A 16,028-nucleotide genomic window follows, 5' to 3' on the forward strand; every position below is an offset into this window, starting at 1 on the left:
CGCTGCCGCTGGGTCTGGCGAGGCAGCACCGGCCCAGAGAAGGAGCCCCTGGAGCGGCTGCACCGCGTGGGAGCGCTGCTGGGCAGCGGCGGCTCCGGGTCCGTGCCCTCGGGGTCCGCCCCGCCCGTCCGACAGCGCCCCGGTAAGTGGCGGGGAGGCGGCGGGGCGGGGCCAGCTCAGCCCCGCGCTGCCCTCGGCTTGCAAGTGGCGGTCAGAGGCGTGCGGCGGGAGCGCATCTCCTGTGCGGGGGTGAACCGGTGGGAGCGGGAGGGGGGCAGCCGGGACAGCGCCAGGGGAGCGGGCAGGGAGGCCCCGGGGGTGCCCGGTCCCGGTGTGTCCGGGAGGGGGTCACCGGAGCATCCCCCAAAGCATCTCACTGGAGGGTGCTGGCCGGTGAGAATTTACAGAGATGGGCTTTTAGGTGCCTAAGTAAGCGAGGATATCCGTGTTGGAGGGGCTGTTCTGGAGTGCACCACCTGTAGGACTTGCCCAGGTCCTGGTTTCTGTCCTAACACATTAGGCTTAGGAGCAGGGTCTGGACATTGCTACTTAGGGAGCTGGTGTGTCGCTCGCCAGAGAGCGGTGCCCAGTGAGACTTCACAGAGAAGGAGTTTTGGGTGACTAAATAAGTGAGGATATCCATGTTGAAGGGACTATTCCGAGAGCAATCTGCAGAGAACATGCCCAGCTCCTGCTTCCTCTCCTAACGCATTAGGCTTAGGAGCAGGGGCTGGACATTTGCATTTAGGGAGCAAGTATAGCAGAAGAACCTTTTTGTTCCATTCAAAAGATTGCTTTTCAGCTGTTCCTTTTTCTTTCACAGACACCGAGCTGGATGGTTCCCCTTTAAGCAGGAGTGAGGCCAAGAGCAGGTAGCCATTAAGGTGGATGTGAATCGTGATGGGCAACATGCAAATAACGCTCATCTTGAAGAGATGGTGAGTAAAGAGCAGACGTGTCTTCTGAGACTCCTATGGATTATAAAGTATGCTGTAATGCCTGCACAGAAAGTCAACTTCAATGAAAGAGAGTCAAATTAACCCCAAAGCTTTCAGTTTGGGTCTCAGTGTTGTGCCTGCAGCTTAAATCCTGTGTTTTTCTAGGCTGACAATTGCCGATGGTCTCTACTTCAATGGCAGACTCTTTTCGTGCTAGTTATTCTTCAGGAGGTTGTTCTGAGAGAAGTTGCTTAACATAGGAAGGTGCTGCTGGTGACCTCGTGTTAGAGGTCTGAAAAGAAGCAGCTGAATTGCTTCCATTTCTGTTTTTAAAGGAACGACTTATGGATGATGGGATTGATGAAGACAGTGGAGAAGATGCAGGTGAAGATGCCAATACAATGCAGCAGCCTGGATTCACGGCTTCTGCTTGGTCCTTTATCACAACCTTCTTCACATCACTCGTTCCCGAAGGGCCTCCACACGTTGGCAATTAAAGAGGAAAAGGAACTGAGCAGCTTCAGTAGCCACACATAGAAGTGGAGCAGATTCTAGTGAGCGTTTTAAATACAGTGCAATTCCTGAACATTTAGTATGTTACCTTTTAATTTGGATGGATCTAACTTGATTAATCTTTAAGAACTGTTAAGGAAATTTCCATTTTTAAAGGAATGGCACAGAGGGACGGTCTTGTGTAGGAAACAATTGGTGGCAGCTCTCTGCTGTTAGCAGACTAGATAAAGGAAGTTGCTGTTACGCTATTATGAAGACAGGCTGAGAAAGTTGGGGCTGTTCAGCCTGGAGAAGAGAAGGCGGCATGGAGACCTCATAGCAGCCTTCCAGTATCTGAAGGGGGGCTATAGGGGTGCTGGAGAGGGACTCTTCATTAGGGCCTGTAGCGATAGGACAAGGGGTAACGGGTTAGAACTTAAACAGCGGAAGTTTAGATTGGATTTAAGGTGGAAGTTCTTTACTGTAAGGCTGGTGAGGCACTGGAATGGGTTGCCCAAGGGAGTTGTGAATGCTCCATCGCTGGCGGTGTTCAAGGCCAGGCTGGACAGAGCCTTGGGTGATATGGTTTGGTGTGAGGTGTCCCTGCCCATGGCAGGGGGGTTGGAACTTGATCCTAAGGTCCTTTCCAACGCTAACTATTCTATGATTCTATGTTCCTATTAGACCCGATTTGGTTAAAAAGCATGGGATTATCATTGCTTGTTCTTCTGCAGATGAAGAGGAATTTGTTTATAGGTTATACAAGGTCAAAATAGTGAACTGGGAAATCCTGGCACTTGGTTGGATATTGAGGGAGATATTCTGAGATCTTTAACCAGTTGTGCACCAGAAGTGGAGCAAGCATCAAAGAGGCCAGACTTCCAGGAGTATGTTTAAAGGACATGGAACCTCCCAGCTTCCAGAACCGTACCAAGATCTGAGCAAGGAAAAGAAAAAAGATGGAAAATGAGTCAGAAAGAAAAATGAGATACAAAGCATTCCCAAAAAGCAGTGAAGGAGTTGGAGGCAGGGGAAAGCCAAAGGGTGGATCAAAGAGAAGAGAAGATGTGATCATGAATGGATATGAAGCAAGCACCAAGGAGCAGATTGAGGTACAAGAGGTGCAATTTCCTTTTCAGAAAAAAAGAAAGAGCTTGATGAGAATTAATCCCATCAGGTCTTTGTTTTATGGGTTTGTGAGCAATTTGGGTATAGAGTTGAACAGTGTGAAATATGTAACAGATGGTGATGGAAGAGAAATGAAAACCCTAGGAAAACAGTTGCTTTTTCTTAGTTGTCCTAACTGTTCTATAGCATAAAGCAGAATACAGTTACGTAGTACATGGCTGTAGGCAAAGCTAGAGGCTGAATTCTAGCAAATCTCTAGCATGAAGTGGAACAAAAGGTTTGAGGATTAAGGCAGGCTAGGCTGTGCCCCCAGGATTAATGGTTCTGTAACATACCTGTGCATCACCCGCTTTTACAACTCTGAGTACAGCAAAAGTGATTGAAATTCATGCTTTTCTTTACCTTCCAAAGAGGCCGTTTGCTTTTGTTCCATTCCTTCGGAGCAGAGACCAGCCCCCTCCTGGCTCCATCCTCTTGTCAGGCGGTTGTAAAGAGTGATAAGGTCCTCCCCGAGCTTTCTCTTCTCCAGACTAAACACCCCCAGGCGCTGTTACCTGGGTTTTCTCATCCTCGCGTAGCTTTAGGCGTTCAAGGAATAAACTGCAATGTGAGTGGTTGTTTCTGGAGCAGGGCGCTGCAGCTGGAATCTCAAGGTGTATAAGTAGGACAACACATGCAGAAAGCCTGTTGGCTTTCATTACACACACACACACGCACCCCCACCCCCCCCCCCCCCCCCCCCGCGCGCCTTTGCAGAAATCCTGGGAAGTAGAATCTAGGTGTGAGAAGTTTGTAAGATGGAAGTAAGCTGTGGGCATGTTAGTTTGTAAAATCGGGGGGGGGGGGGGTGGGGGTGGGGGGGTGGTTCGGGCTGTTTGGGGGTTATTTATGTGTGTGTGCCTGTGGGGGTTGGAATGTATCAAAGCTGTCAGAGAGCATGGGAAGGAGGAACTACAGCAGGCGATTAAGAGTGACCTGTCCCTGACTGGTACTTGGAAGACGTTGGAACTGGCAAGGAACGAGGACGTCAGAACTGGAAAGAGGATGTCGATAAGAAAATCAGATAGACCTTTCACCTGATGTAACCGCAAGGCAAACGCAGATGTGCTTGGCTAATTGCTTGGAAGCATCTAAATATCGTGTCATCTTTTCAATAAACGATCCAGCTTGCACTCTACCTCTGGGTGCGTGCCTCCATCCTCACGTGTGCCCGTGTGTTCTTCACCCCTTTAGACTGCTGAACTTAACTGCTGCCTGCGAAGGGCAGGCAAAACCTGGTTCTTTGCGACAAGGTCAGCGCGCTTGGGTGGCTTTCTTGAAGTGCTTTGGTTAGTAACGTGGCCCGAGGTTCAACTGCAGTAACGCACTAACCGCAGCACTGTGAAAGCATGCTGCTGCAACAATACAATGCGCCTTGCGCCTTGCCGAGGGCACCGGGTGCGCTCATGTGTTCCACCGAGGTAAACGAAGGGGATGAGTAGTAACGGCTCCGGGGCGGAGCGGGCGGCGCTGCTCCAGAGCGCCGCTAGATGGCGCCGTCACACAGCCCCGGCGCGGCACTCGGCGGCGACCGACAGACGGGGCCCGGGACCGCGGGCGGGGGGTTCCGTAGTCCCCGGTGGCGGCGGTCGGACACGGGTGGTGCTGGCTGGGCCGCGGGAGGCAGCCCCGGGCGCGCTGCTTGTGTGCTGCAGGACGAGGGAGAGCTCGTCCTCCTGCATCAGCGAGCGGTGGAATCGCGGGATGGATCCCAGACTGGTTTGTGTCGAAGGGACCTCAAAGCTCATCCAGCTCCAAGCCCTGCCACGGGCGGGGACACCTTCCACTAGAGCAGCTTGCTCCAAGCCCCGTCCAAGCTGGCCTTGAACGCTGCCAGGGATGGGGCAGCCACAGCTTCTCTGGGAGCCCTGGGCCACCTCCTCAGCACCCTCTAGTGTGAAGGCTCCCCTCTCCTGCCGCTAAAAGGTGCGAGTCCTGCTTGAGCTAAATGGTGCATGAAGTCCTGGGAGGGAGCTGTGAGATTGCTCCCGCTATTGTATCTCCTTTCTGGCTCCAGGGCTTCATATTCAAGGCTGTCTCCAAACAGTCCTGTCTGTAGCTCGCCTGTTCCCCGGGCAAACAGATTCTCACATTTGGCAATGTGGCTGCTTGCTGAAGTGGTGCTCTAACAAGTTAGGCACCCTGCTGTCTTCATCTGCCTGAGAAGAAACATCTGCCGAATTAAGTGACACAGAGCTGGCTCTGGGAAGTGTGGAATCATTGCTCTGTTGGGTTCTGTTCTGCTTTTCCAACACTGTTGATTTTTTAATCTCCTTTTTTCCCACTGTGGCCACAAGGATAGGGTGTAATGCATCAGTTACAGCACAAACATCATAAATTAAGATGATTGTGCCTGACTTGGTCTTGATATGTCTTTAATTCATATTCATAGAATCACAGAATGGTTAGTATTGTAAGGGACCTTAAAGCTCATGTAGTTCCAACCCCCTGCCATGGGCAGGGACACCTTTTGCTACATCAGCTTCCTACCCTTTCATTATAATCCAAAAGCTTGCATGGGTCTTCCCATGATGTATGATTCTTCAGAGCAAGTATTTATTTTCAATTGTTGAAGCAAACATTTGGTTGTTTATCTGAATAAACTTTCTCAGCTGCTGCTGGTGAAGGAAAACTGATGCCTTCTTAATGCTGTTTTACCAATGGCCTGTCTCTGGTGAGGGCTGAAACTCCTGTGTCGTTGGCAGAGGGCTTTTGAGGTCCTTTACAAAGTGATGTGACAGTATCTGCAGAGATCCAGCGCTGTAACAATTCATACTGGCGACATTATCCAGTGTTACTGCATGGCACCAGGCAGGGGCTGAATAGTGTAGAAGCTGTCATTTTTAGGGGGTTCTCCAGTCTGTTTCCCAGCATGGGCACAGGAGCTGATCATCTGGTACCAGGGAGGGGCAGCGTGGCTTGGCACGGCAGCACCACTCAGCAGCAGCAATATCTTAAGAGGATGTTGCTGTCAAAGTCTGTCTCCTGAGACCGCAGCTATTGTTCCAAGGCCTGTTCAGGAACTAGGAATGCAGACTTTTAAGGCACTAAACTGGTCTGGGCAGCATCTTGGGGTTGAATTTCAAGAGAAACATGAGTAAAACATAGGCAGAACTGTAAAACTGCTGGCTCTCTTCTTCATCTGGTGTATGTGCATCATATGAAGCCAGTTAATAAGCTGGGGGATTTGGGCCTGCTTGCAGTATGCAAAGATCTGGCCACAAGGTTACCTAAGCTATTGCAGACATACATAACTTTACATGTATGTGAAATATCTGATGTCATGTCTACCGAGTTGAACTTATGCAAGAACTTGTAGGTTATTATACAGTAGGGATTATTTTAATTCTAAATAAGAAATAATCAATGGCTATCTTTCATATTCATTCCATTTTACATACCCAGGGTGACTTCTCTTTGGCTAGTGCAGTGCTTCATACTGATTTTGGAGCCTCTGTTAATATGGACAAAGATCCTGGCCCCTTTTGTGCATTCAGAGCTGCTGCTGAAAAGCTCTGTTTGGTTTTTGTGATGTATGGAAGGGCTGAATGATCCCTTGGAAATATCTTTGCTTCTCCCTCTGCCTTCCTTTCCTCTCCTGGCAGTTCCATGTCAGCTCAAAAACTGGGCTTGCCAATGATTTTGAATTACATCTGGGCTATTGTGAAGCATTTGGCAATCTGAGATGCCACTAATTGAGATGGAGGTTGTGAAAGCACTTCCCATAAGACATCAGGTTGAACTCTGCTTCTACATTACTTGGGGAAGATATTTCACTTCACACGGTATCATTGACCATCACTGAGGGTCTGCAGTGTCCCAACAGCACAAAGAACAGGAGGATCACCGATACAATCAAGTTTTTAAATCAGACATTTGAGAGCAGAGGTAACATCACTGAAAGACATTTCAGAGAGCTTTGTTTACTCCATAGAAGTGCCTTGAAGTTTTACTTGGTCCTTAAGCTTGAGAGCCTGTTACTTTGGTATCTGCATCACAGATGATACCACTTCATGTGATGCTAAAAGTCAAAGAAATTACCTCAAGGAGCATTAAGGGTGAATTATTTTGATTTCTTAAGTTTTGTTAAACTCTTGTGTTTATTGCACTGCCCTTCTGTCTGTGTAGAATAGTCCATTTTTGAGAGGAAAAATTGTAATTGCAAACGTGGATAATGATCATCCCAAAAATCAATTTGATTTTGATTTTAATGGCTACAGTAATGTTTTTTGCCCATTGTAATTTAATAGCTATAGTGACCTTCCTTGTCAGTCTAACATACTGACTCAATCTGTATAGTCTCACAAACACACACTCACATTCAATTGCATGAATAGGCAAGGAGCTACTGTTTAGTTTGGCACAATCTACTCACATCCACTAGCAGAATGTGCTGCAAGATGTTGGGATTTTTATCTATAGAAGAGGAATTATGGCTCTTAGATCACAAAAGCGATTTTCTGCCTTAACTTGGAACTATCATTGCTGGGTTTCAGTGAATATATGGAGCTGACCTCTGCATAAGGTCTCTTCTCCCAGGTTACAAGTGATAGAGCAGGACATATGTATATAGAGAGTAATGTACAACTATACAACATTTCACTTCTTTAAAAAAAGACAATTGCAGTATGGAAGCCAGCAGGATATTAACACAAACATGTCATTAACATTGCAATAGAGTCACATGAATTACTGGTGAAGGCTCTCAGCGAGATTGCAAATACATTTTGGGAACAGAGCTCACAAAAGAAAATTGAGTGTTCAAAGAGGTCCATTATTCAGGATGGATTAATAAAGCTAAAGGTATTGATAATACCTGTGGCAGGGGCTTGAACTAGGTTGTCTTTAAGATCCCTTCCAACTCAAACTGTTCTATAATTCTATCTCCATAATTCTGGGTTCACAGTATGGCATGACAAAGAAGCAAAAAGGGATAACATTGGTCAAATAGACCCACTTAGGATTAAATATATTATGGGAAGGATGGTAACAAAATAAAATCTACTGATCCGTTGTTGGGAGTCTTGTTTGGAGGTGCACAGGCTTTGATTGATTTAGAAATGGGTTTCTCTAATTAAATTTGATCTGGAAAATCTAGGTATGGAAAACAGGAGCAGTATTAGCAGGATCCAGGTGGTCTTGTGTTCAGTAACTGACAGATTCCTTCACCAGTTGTTAGTCTAATAGGAGTCATCACCCCTTTGTGTTCACAGCAAGGAGTTTACTACAGAATTGGTTATCAAAACCAAACCAAACTGCTCGGATTGACTGAATGCTGGTAGAGATCCTTTCAATCAAAAGTCAGTTAAAGAAAACTAAGGTGCTTTATTTCAGGAAAGCAAATTTTGACAGTAGTAACCACCAGAGCAAGGGGAACTAATGAGCTCAAGGACTTGGCTTGAGAGGAGTCTTGGAGCTGCTGACCAAAAGTACATAACCTCTCTTTACTCTGAATGAAGACAAAAAATGTATAGGGAAGTGCTGCAGAGACAACTGGGACATGGAATGTCACGTCTGGCAGAGCAGATTTTATGTCCTTTGAGAGAATTTATTAGTTTAGATGGATAAGATAGGGATAGTACAAAAACTAGATAAAGAACTGATAACAGGAAGCTTTGCTGACAGGGGGATTACAGGGCTGGAGACATGTTTTTAAACATAGCCCTAAGGGGAAAAATTCATGTGAATAGTTCAACTAGTGATCTTGCATAAAAACTAGTCTGTTTTGAAGGACAGATTAACATGGGCAGTCAGATGAAAATGGGGCAACATCCTTTTCCCTTGGGCAATTCCAGTGGTAGGTTACATGTTGTGGTTGCAGTCCTCCTAGCCAGAGCACATCTGTGGCCAGGCTCTGGAGTGCCAATGGAATTTTATACTGACATGAAGGTACAAGACATCAGCATCACAAAGAGGATGGTGATGTGATTCAGGGAGGACTGGGCTAATGGAAATGGGATGAAATGCAGCAATGCAAAGAGCCATGTGAAGAAAGTAGGGACTAATAACAAGATTTACAAAGCAAGAGCATACTTGGAATCAGTAAAGGAAATATGCTGGGTGTGCTGGATGATCAGAGGTTCACGATGAGTCATAGGTGCAAAGTAACCAGGAAAAAAGTATCTACAATCCTGATATCCTGAGGTACCTCAAATGAGGTATTGGCAGAAGGGAAGGAATTATTAACTCCATTAATATGTAATCCTGTTTACAGCTCCAGCCTCCCATTTTCACAAAACAAAACTGTAATGAATAAATTTTCACAAAACAAAACAGTAATGAATGGAAGTGCCAAGAAGTAAGTTTGGGCCAGAAGATGATTCCTAACCATGGAAGTGGTGTCCTCCCAAGAAGAGTGGTGGGGATGAAGACCATGGGTAGGTGTAAGAGGGCACTTAAGGTGTCCTGTGACAGAGCAGAAGTTCATTCCAGTGATCCAGTGCAGTGTTACCAACGTGTGCTTCCAGGGTTTGCAGTTTGTGAGGAAGCATCCAGAGTGGCTTGGCAGTGCCATATCCCACTGAAGTCATAGGGTATGTGTAAGAGGTGAAGTGTAGCTCTCAGACTTGGAATCTGTCCTCAGCACCAAAAGTAATGCTTGCGTCTGTGAAAAATCCAATTAGATTCCTGAAGACACTCAGTGATCTGGATTTTATTGTGATGCATCTTCCAAAAGGCTGATAATAGTTGCTCTGCGGACTTCAGGGAACTCTCATTCCTTAAACTACTGTTACTGTCAAAAGAAGAAAATCCACTGGATGAGCCTGGACTATCAGAGGCTCAAGAAATAAAAAGAGTATTAGATGCCAGCAGTTTAAATTGGGTCATGGCTGGACTGAAGTTTCATTTCTTGTGGCAAAAGCTATTATTAAGGGTACTGTGAGTGACTCCTATTACACCTTAAAATAGTTTCTTTAGTCTGTGGATAAGTGCAGCTCTGAGTGTCTTGGAAGTTTTGCCTACTAAACCAATAGTAGACCAATCAGTTCCTATGTGCAATGGGTTTGACCCTCTATCCTTCACTCACCTGTTATCCTTATTAATTTGAATACAAAGCTGGGTAAAAAAAAATCAGTGCCTGCTTATTAATATCAGTAAAGTCATAGTCTTTAACCTCCTACAACTTGAAACACTGAGAATGGCTCTAACAAAGATTTCACACAAAACTTGAACCATGCTCCCTAATCAGTTTCAGGTTAGAGCTTTGAGCAGAAGGTAAACCTTTCCAACTGAGTTCCTGGGCTCTGGAAATAGGAGTGTCTGGTGGACTGCTCAACCCACCGGGCTGTCCGTAAGCTAAAGACAGGGCTTTCGTGCTTCTGCACCATATGCCTGGCTGTGCAGGCATCGGCATGTCCTTTTGGAGGCTACCGAGGTGATGGAGTCCTGGGTCTGGGACACAAATGAGAAAAGACATAGATAAGGAAAGACAAAGAAATATAAGAGACAAGAAGGATGTAAAAATGCCATAATGAACTCGTGTGTCTTGAGAAAACCTCTAATCTAATGAGAATGGATTTTGTTTGAGAGATTGTGCTGGTACAATTAATTATTCATGGCAGCAACATCGTTAGGATTTCATTTTATTTAAAGGCCTCTAAGTGACTTGGAAAATTGGGTTAAGCTGAAGAGGAGTTTCAGGAGAGAGACAGGGGAAAGCTTTTCCTTTTATTGGCTTTGTCCAATATTTTCTAGATAGCTATTAGAGGTACAAACACAAATTGTGCTCAAGCTCCAACATTCCTGCATTAAACGTGGGCATAAATTTGAGCCACGTAAATACAAGATCTTGGCCAAATGGGATCCTTGATGGCTTTTTGTGAGATGAGTTAGATAGCATTTAAGCTTCCTACTGTCACTTGCTGGGGACTTAGATAGTATTTAAGCTTCCTACTGTCACTTGCTGGGGACTTGCTGTGTTCCAGTGCTGTACATTAACACCAGGCTGTGATCAGTGGCTACTCATCTGCATTTCCAGACCTTGGAGCCTGATGTCTCATGTAGTAGAGTGAGTGGCTACACGGCCTTTCTGCTTGTCCTGCAGTAGCTTAGGTGTGAGCACAAATGGAGAATTGTGGGGCTGTTGCCCTGAAACCAGAAAGGCTCTGGCTGAGGTACATAGAATCATAAAATCGGCTCGGTTGGAAAAGATCTTTAAGATCACCAAATCCAACTGTTACCTGTCCAAAACAAAGGTTAGTAAGTCTTTCCCTTGCTGTGGTAGAAAGCAAAGGCAGAAATGGTCCTAAAACCCATTAACAGCCAGACCTCTACTTCATATGAACAGCAGTTAAAGCTCTTTGCATTTGACCACCTCACCACCAAGTGTATTGGCCTGTATTGATAGAGAAAAGCACTTTCCTGTCTGTCTTTCCCCTTCCCTGGAGAGGACAACCTGTGTACCAGGTTGTGTGTAAACAGAAAGCTGTACTATAGCCATGCACCCTGCAAGGCACAGCTCTTGGGAACAAGGTAAGGATAACCCTCCTTTGCGCCCCTGGTAAATCTATGCCTGGTTTGCACATAGCTTACGCAGCCTCGGAGCTGCTAACAATTGTAATGCTGTTGAGAAGATGTATTTTTTTCCTTTAACACATGGGTGCTTTGCTTGGGAACTCTCTGGGCATCTGAGTGTTTAGAAAGTCTGGTTTCTTTTCCTCTTTGTAATGTTTATTTGTTCCTTCCCTTGTAACTCTCCCTGTTAACTCATGGACATCATTCAGGGACAGATTTAAATTGAAGCAGACAGGCTCCAGTTCTGCTCTGTCCCTCCAACAGTGGAGATTTGTTTAAAAGCTCTATTGGGAGTACACTTGGTATGAATGGAATTCTCAGGGCTTTATTTTTCATGTCACCTCATGTGCGAAGTAACCCAGCTATAGCTCGAGATGTTCACGTGTCCGTGGAGGTACCGTCCCTGCCTCGGATGGCTGAGGGCTGTGTGAATTTTCCACCACTTCTTTACTGGGGCTGCTTGCAAACAATGAACTGGCCAGTGGGAGGAATGTGGGGGATGAAGCTCATATGGCTTGGGGCCTTGGGAAATCACACTGGGCAATGGCCCTTAAGAATGAAAAAGCGTGTCTCCAAGTACTGCTCTGGATCCAGTTTCAGGGTCTGCTTGAAACCCAGAAACAGTCACTCCCTGGCTTTGATGTCTGGAAGGGTTTGTTTCACAACATTTCTATCTAGCTGACACTGGAAGGGAAAAATCCTATTCAAATCTGCTAATTAAGAAGTCTCAATAAGACAATTGCCATTTGTCCTACAATCCCCAAGCTTTGTCTCACATGAAAACCCACAACAGCTCCAAGTTCTCAAGCTCTGGCTCACCTGAAAACATAACTGGGACATAGCAAGGTTTTGGCTGGCATGAGAGGGTCAGTCCTAAATCAGAATTAAAAGCAGCAGCTCTTGCTGGTTCGCTAAAGCAGTGGCATCATTTACAAACTTAAACAGGGGAAACTGAGATGAGCTCTTAGGCAGAAGTTCTTCCCTGTGAGGGTGCTGAGGCGCTGGCACAGGGTGCCCAGAGAAGCTGTGGCTGCCCCATCCCTGGCAGTGTTCAAGGCCAGGTTGGACGGGGCTTGGAGCAAGCTGCTCTAGTGGAAGGTGTCCCTGCCTATGGCAGGGGACTGGAACTGAATGAGCTTTAAGGTCCCTTCCAACACAAACCAGTCTGGGATTCTGTATGTAAGCACATTATACTGGTGGTAAAACGGTTTCCAGTGAGATGTCTCAGTTGTAGGACTTCATTTGGTTTTCCCTTGGACACTGTTATCCTGTGTTCTGTGGTGGACATCTCTGCTTCTTCTGGTACTGTGCTTAAGACCTCTTGCTCTCCTGCAAGCCAAGGAGGATTGGAAATGTTTTCTCACAGTGTCTCATCTTAACCAGCCTCAGTAAGTGATTGTTTTGGGCTGCAAAGCCTCTCCCTTGATTTCCAAGAGCCCTGCTCTTGCTGCTCACCAAGAAGAAAACTTTAAACACTGGGGCTCACAACCTCCCCAGAGTTCCAATAGACACAATGTGGCTGCAGCCTGGGTGTTTATTTAGACTTCAAGAGGAAAGAACCACAGAAGGAAAGAAATTTATCCAAATAATAAGACCTTTTCTCCTGATGACTTTTTGATGACATTATTCTGGTGGTAGACACTTGACTTTACAGTATGTAAATATTCACTTGTTTTCCCATATGAGGAGAAAATTCAAGTCAAATAAATTCAAGTCAATTTGGTACTCTAATTTCCCTCCTTTTAAAAAGTTCCCTATTATTTTTGCAACTAAGTAATATGTGTTTGACTTAACCATTCTTTTTTTCCCATGAGTGAGCTTGGATAAACACAATAATGTTAAAAATAGAGGTGAAAAGTAACTTCTTGGAGAAGTGATCTTAGCACAGAGCAGTTCTTTTATCATTCATTGTCCACCATGGCAAAAGTAAAGCTTAATCCTTGTACTGAAATTTGACTGGTCGATCCTTAACTCATGAAAAAGGTTTTCCTTTGGTACTGGCTTGCACAGACTTGAATTGCTCTTCCTGATCCTGTAGTGGCACTACTCAAACTGTTGAAGTGCAGCAATGCTTTTTTAATTATCCATTATTACATCTCAGTCATCCAGATCCTTGCTAAGCACCGCTTCTGACAATGGCCTTTAGCTCCAGCCCAGTTTTTATTCAAATGGATTTCAAACCCCCTCTTCACTTTATTAGAACAGTGCAGTAGCTGGACAACAGCCTTGTTGGATCCAGGCAGTACAAAGATGCGTTGCTTTACAAACACAGATCCAAACTCTACCACCACGTAGACAAAGGTTTATGCCTCTGAGCTCAGTCTGCCTGTTAGTCTACTTCAGAGAAACTTGCTCACTTTGATGCTGTTGACTTCAGTGAGAATGCATGTCTCTTTTGGTGCAGATTTAACTGTTTTCCTCATTTGGGTTGGATTTTTATGTTCTCAGTTTTGAGTTTAAGAAGTCAACCCTTTCTTTTGGAAGATGAGAGACTTCAGGGTCTCCTTTGTAAGGAGAAACAGTAGTTCCTTCCTCATGGCAGTAAGGAGGAACATCACATAATCCTAGGGCTGGAATTGGTGCTTGCTTTGATTCCTTTAAGGGTCCCAGACCAAAACTCCTGCAGTACAGGATTTTTAGTCTTTTTTCCCCTTAGCAAACCAGGGAAGAGCCTTCAGAATCATGACACCATGTGGACTTTGTCTCAGAAGAAGAAACCTATTAGTCAGAAAAACCCATGGTATCAACTAAGCTCTCTTATCTTGAGATGAGTTGAGCATCAGCTGGGAGAAAGCTGGTTCCAAGCTGCAGCTGTTATGAATTAGCACAATCCCAGCAGGTGCCTATAGAAGGGCCAGGAGTCTGGTGTAGTTGATGGGAGAGGGTTTATTGTTGTTGGGTCAGGTTTGGGCTGTGTTAGTGCTAGGAAAGTCTTTGGCCTTGAGGACTGTGTTGATATCTATAGATTTTGAGTGTTGATGTTCCCTGAATCAGCAATAAGATGCTGTAGGGTACAGGAGGGCTGTGAGGGAAAGGGTAGATGGAGGGAATTAAATGCCATCTTTTCATGGATGCTGTTCCTTTGATCTGGGCAGACTGGTATGGATACAAGACAAGTCATCTGGAGCTAAAAAGGTAAGTGGAAAACTGGTTGGCCTGTATGAGGGCTAACAGAAGAGAGGAGAGTAAAAGTTTCTGTGAAGAGGAAGTGGGCAAAAATAATGTGCAATTAAACAGCTTTGAAGCTGAGCAAAGAGAGAGGTAAAAGAAATACCAGCAATCCTAGGACTGAAGTCAATAGCTAGGACTTCTTGAAAGCACCTGGATGTCTAACTCCCTTCTCAATACCTTGAGTAGCTACAGAATACTTCAGGCATTCAAACTTAGTGCAGAGCCAGTGTGGAAAGGGACAGCTGACAAAGCTGTACTGGAAGCAATCCAATTTGGTTCAGTAGAGCTGGCTGCTCAAAAATGCCATCTCCTGGGAGTTGTGCTGGTCGTAGGGTTTCTTCCCTCCTTCCCCTTGGCTTTGGTAAGCTTGGACCTTCCCCTGGAGCTGCTGGGTGTTAGTTTGACATCACACCCAGCAGTGATAAGCATATGTCTGGATTTTTTTGTACTGGTGGCTGTTTAAATACACCAGTGAAACACTGTGTGCTGTGGAACAGGAATAATAAACTCCTAAAAGCTCTAGAGTGGTGCCAGGAGAATGAGTGTTGAAGACTTTTGCCTGCAAACCCCAGCAGTAACAAGGCTCCTGAATTTGGTCCAGTGGGTCTCTGTATCTGTATGTGGGCATTGGCTTCAGTGTCATTTTTCTACAGATGTGAAGTGATTTGTTCCCTCTTTTCTATTGTATGTCCCAGGCAGAAATCTTGGCTATTTGAAGGGGAGTGGGAAGAAAAACAAGCCAGATATAATGGAAGTACATGTTTTATTTTTTTCCTCCAGCCCTTAATTGTGTTTCCTGCTTGCTTAGCTCAATTAACACATGGGAAGGGCTGTGCAGTTTGGTGCCTAAGTCTCTAAAAGCTTGACTGTAGACATCCTCAGTGTATATTCTTTGTTGGTGTTTGAATGCTGTACTATACAGACAGGTGCTTTGGAGTCACCAGAAAGCCTTGCAAGGTTGATGTGCATCTTCAAACTCATTCTGTATTTTGCTTCTAAAGTGAAAAAGCTGTGTGAAAGTGATTTGGGTAGTTTTTTGCTTTTCTGTTGTTAATTTTTCCTCCCCAATATTCAGGATATGTTTAACAATACTCTGTAGGCTGCTGTGACTTTGTGTGAATGAGAAGATCTGGTTGTCTATGGCTGCATGCCCTTAAGGACGAATGTGTCTCTGCAGAGCAGTGCCATACAGGTACCATGTGTTCCATGTAGGTGTTCTCATCTGGGCACTGAAGAATAGGGTCCTAGTTTTGTTTTAAATCAATAGCATTAAACCAGACCTCTCTGGGTATGACCAAAATATGGTGACTGTTTTGCATGCTCAGTGTGGATTTGTGCATGTGTGTGTGCCTGCACCACTGCTTATTGTTCCGCAGTAGAACTGCTACCCAGAAGAGTAGCTGCCTAGATGGATTTGAGTTATGCACCAAGACAAAGGTAAATAAACACATATACAGTTCATCAGGTATGAATTGCTCTGTTTAAAAAATGGGCTACTTCTTTCTGAAATACCACCAGTTGCTGCTCCTCTTAGAACTTTGTTAACAGAACCAATTATACTGAGAAAAGTTGTAAGTTATTCCCCTAGATGAGTATATACTTCTGGTTACATTCCTTTCCATGGTTTACACCGTAAACAGCTAATGTTTATCCCTTAAAAATAATCCTCCCTCTTGGAGACAAATGCTTTCCTTTCAACACCATTTTCTTCATACCAGGGTGAGGGTGGGATTCCCAGCCTCGGGC

The 16,028-nt window shown here is 45.2% G+C and overlaps 1 long non-coding RNA gene across 1 annotated transcript; it reads left to right on the forward strand.

Moving 5' to 3' along the window:
• Positions 1-701: 701 nt before the first annotated feature.
• On the forward strand, positions 702-1,524 carry LOC130608117 (uncharacterized). Its single transcript, XR_008974453.1, has 2 exons — positions 702-938; positions 1,274-1,524. It is a non-coding gene; the product is annotated as an uncharacterized LOC130608117 (long non-coding RNA).
• Positions 1,525-16,028: the final 14,504 nt, after the last annotated feature.

The sequence above is a fragment of the Pezoporus wallicus genome, unplaced genomic scaffold (genome assembly GCF_028554395.1).
Source record: "Pezoporus wallicus isolate ANWC-B61680 ecotype Strahan unplaced genomic scaffold, APGP_CSIRO_Pwel_v1 contig_7820, whole genome shotgun sequence".
In the NCBI taxonomy this organism is placed as follows: Eukaryota; Metazoa; Chordata; class Aves; order Psittaciformes; family Psittacidae; genus Pezoporus; species Pezoporus wallicus.